The sequence below is a fragment of the Canis lupus genome, chromosome 4 (assembly GCF_003254725.2).
Source record: "Canis lupus dingo isolate Sandy chromosome 4, ASM325472v2, whole genome shotgun sequence".
Lineage (NCBI taxonomy): Eukaryota > Metazoa > Chordata > Mammalia > Carnivora > Canidae > Canis > Canis lupus.
This window is the reverse complement of record NC_064246.1, coordinates 52,641,750-52,645,266: the sequence shown is the minus strand read 5'-3', so window position 1 is coordinate 52,645,266 and position 3,517 is coordinate 52,641,750. Positions and strand designations below refer to the sequence as shown.

Here is a 3,517-nt window from a genome sequence, read left to right as displayed (position 1 = left end):
CTACAGCTGAGACCCTATTACAAGTTGACCATGTATGTGACCTGGGCAAATTGCATCTTCTTCTTGGCCATAGTTTCTTCATCTGTGAAATGGAGAAGATGGTGAAATCATCTTTCAGTGAAAACATGCTATAATTCTGTTTTCAATAGGGGTGTAGTGGGCAGGGTTTGGAGAAAAATAAGCACACGTTTGAATCCTGGTTTTTATAGTTTTTAAATGTGTGGCCTTGGCCAAGTCTCTTGATCTCTTTGAAGCTTTGTTTGCATCTTCAGTAAAACATGAAAGGTATCCCTTTCCTTGCATGTTGTGGGAGTGCCCACTTTGGCAGCACATATACTAAAATTGGAATGATACAGAGGAAATTAGCATGGGCCCCGTGCAAGGATGACATGCAAGTTAAGGGGGGAAGATTAAATAAAATTGCATGTTTGAAAGCAGCTAGAACAGCTCTCATTACACAGGAGGCATCCAATCCATGTTAGAACCTTTCTCTTTTCTTGGCTTTCTTGAAAGGAAAATGCCTAAGCACAAGGGGAAAGAAGTTTGTTGGCTCTGGAGGTTTCCATTCTTTCCACCTCTAATTCTGTTTATTTATATTTGCTTACGTCTTACCTCACAGACTCCAATTCATTTATCCCTTCCAATCTGTCTGGTCCTTGAAGATTTCTCCCTGGAGCCATTCCTTCAAAAAGAGGGCAGATCTGTGGTTAGCTGCAGGGAGGAAACCAGAAGGAGCTGGCCCCAGGTACTATGCCACTTGACTACGTAGTGGTGTTCTGACCAGGAAAAGGATTTCTTTCACAGCTCAGAGCTCTCTGGGATAGCTGACACATTTCAGGGACTTTATCTTTCTTCTTTATCCAGAAGTCACCTTCATAACTGAAGGATGAGGCCTCTAATTTCATAATCATTTATATCTAGATTATAGGCCAAAAAGAACTCTTACTCAATCCAATCCATAGTCCTGTTCACCCCCAAACTTGCCATAAGTGATCTTGTAGACTTTTTAGAAAAGTATATAGAGTGGAATTCTTGAAAGTTTTGCTTATAGTTTCAGTACTTAAGTGTATGACCTGCCACAGATAGAGCTAGATGGACAAAGCTGTGAGTGAAAGAATTTTTATTAGTAGCTTCTTTACTCTCAGTGTCCTCTTTTTTCATTTTAGCATCAGTTTCCAAGTACTCAACATCTGTAACTGCCTGTGGTTGTCCAGAGACTCCTTGCAGTAGAATAGACCCTTATACTTCTATCCCTATTGAATATATAACTTATATGTCTTATGTCTGTCAGTACCCACTGAATGTTCTCAAATGTATGATAACTTGATCTGTTCTTCTATCTATCCATCCGTCTACCTACCCACCTTACTAGTCAATTGGCAAATACTGATTGGAGATGCACAAAATGTGGTGGGAGGCTTTGTTGACTAATTTTTAAAAAGTGTGAGTCGCAGTTCCGAACTTAAGAAATATAGAGTATATTTGCAGGCCCAAAACAAGTAAAAAAGATAAAAAGCTCTCTCACAATACCAGTGCAAGCAAGGGCTAAGTGTCTAAGAGTGATAATAGACATTTTTTGAGGTTCAAAAAAAAAGAAGAAGCACAACAGAGCAGAATATAAGGACTGACTTTATAGAAGATAAAAGATATGGAAGATGAGAATAGAGCCAGGTCTTGAAGGATGAGTAGAGTTTATGTGAGTAGAAAGAAAGAGGAAAGCTACAAAAGAAGGCATGGGGACAGGGAAAATGAGAAAAGCTAGGCGATAGAATTCTAAAAGTAGACCTATTTGGCTGGAGTAGAGCATTTGAGAAAGTAAATGTGGTAAGATTGGAAAGGTTGATTGAGACAGGTTTCTGGAAGAGGCTGGAATGTGAAGCTGGGGAGCATAAGCATTTCCTACAGGTAATAAAGAGCTCCAAAACATTTTTCTAGCCAGGGGGAGGTATCTAGTAGAAGTCTGCAGATTGACTTTGAGTATGGAGTGTTTGCATTATCTCTTGACTCATTGATTCACTGATTTCATGCAACACGAGTTTAATGAGCTCTCCTAAGTGCTTAATTCAATGATCATAGCTGGACCCTAGTTATAATGTCCTCGTTCCTTCAGAAATCTAAAGAGGCCTTGCTTTGGGGAGAGCTTCTTAATTCATCATGATCAAATAGTTAACCCAGAGAGAAAGAATACAAATAATCACTACAGTTAATTCCTTTCTTTAAAAAAATATTTTTATTGTAAAATTAAACACAGACACAGAAAACGAAACCAAACAAATGTGAATTATTATACAGTGAACACCCTTATAACTACTACCAAAATCAAGAAATAGAATTGCCAGCCACCCCTATAACCCTTCCACATACCTCATCCTAACACAACCCCTTTCTACTTCTTGAAGTAATCACCATGTGGCTTTTATAATAGTCACTTCTTTGCATTTATTTATGGTTTTATCATTCAACTGTGCATCCCTAAACCCTATAGTTTAGTTTTGCCCATATGTTTTTTTAACTTGATATGCCTTTTAGGTGTCTTTTAATCAATGGTTTCCTCCCTTCATCTCTTTCTTTTCCTTATAGTTTGTCTGGTGACAAATTTGGGTCAGTTGGCCTGTCAAGTTTCCTACAGTCAGATTTGCTGACTGCTCAGTCATGGTACAGTTCAATGTGTTCCTCTATTTTCTGTATTTCCTGCAAATCAGGAGCTGAATCTAGAGGCTTGACCTGACACAGGTCTGATCCCTTTAACAAGATTAAGTTGGCATTATGTCCTGTGTCTGGTTTATGTTTTTTTTAATGTTAGTTGAAGCAGATGCTCAGTGGCTACATCCATTAATTCATGAGGAGTTAAAAAATAATAGTATTTTAATTCTATACTTCCTTTTAATTATCACCTAGGATAATTTTATAAAGAGACACCCCTCATCTATTATTTTGTTACTCACTACTACAATTCATGTAGGATAGGTAGGATAAGATTCGATAATTTCCTTTTTTACCCAGTTTTCAAGATGACAATTGGATCACTGTTTCCTCAGGAGGTGACCAATTATTATTTTAAAAATATATACCATAAGCTCTTGAATTTATTTATTTTTATATTTGATGAGTTTTTCTATCATAAAACTCAAATCTTTGGCCAGTGGGAAACTCTTCAAGGTGCTTCCTGAGTTCTTCTGACATGACCCTAGTAGTTTTTGACAGCTTCCTTCTAACTGCACGTCAAGATGTACCAAACTCATCATAAACATTTCCTGCCTCAGAGCTGGAATTAGCCATTTCTCCAAGAAATCCTAGTTTAGTTCAATGGGATATGTCATTTGAAGATCAAATCTGAATGCTATTGGATTGACTTTTGTTTTTAAGTTCTTTTAATGGAAAGAGCCAGAATAAATAAATATCTCATGAGTTCATACTGATTTTTATAATTCACATTCATATCTATAGAGTGTTTACTTAACATCTTCTATTGCTGAAGTAGTTCCTTTCTTTCACCAGAAAATCCTTTAAGGCATGT

The 3,517-nt window shown here is 37.2% G+C and overlaps 1 non-coding gene across 1 annotated transcript; it reads left to right on the top strand.

Annotated features, from left to right (window-relative positions):
* Positions 1 to 312: 312 nt before the first annotated feature.
* On the top strand, positions 313 to 420 carry LOC112652032 (U6 spliceosomal RNA). The gene has a single exon (XR_003131201.1). It is a non-coding gene; the product is annotated as a U6 spliceosomal RNA (small nuclear RNA).
* The last annotated feature ends 3,097 nt before the right edge of the window (positions 421 to 3,517 follow it).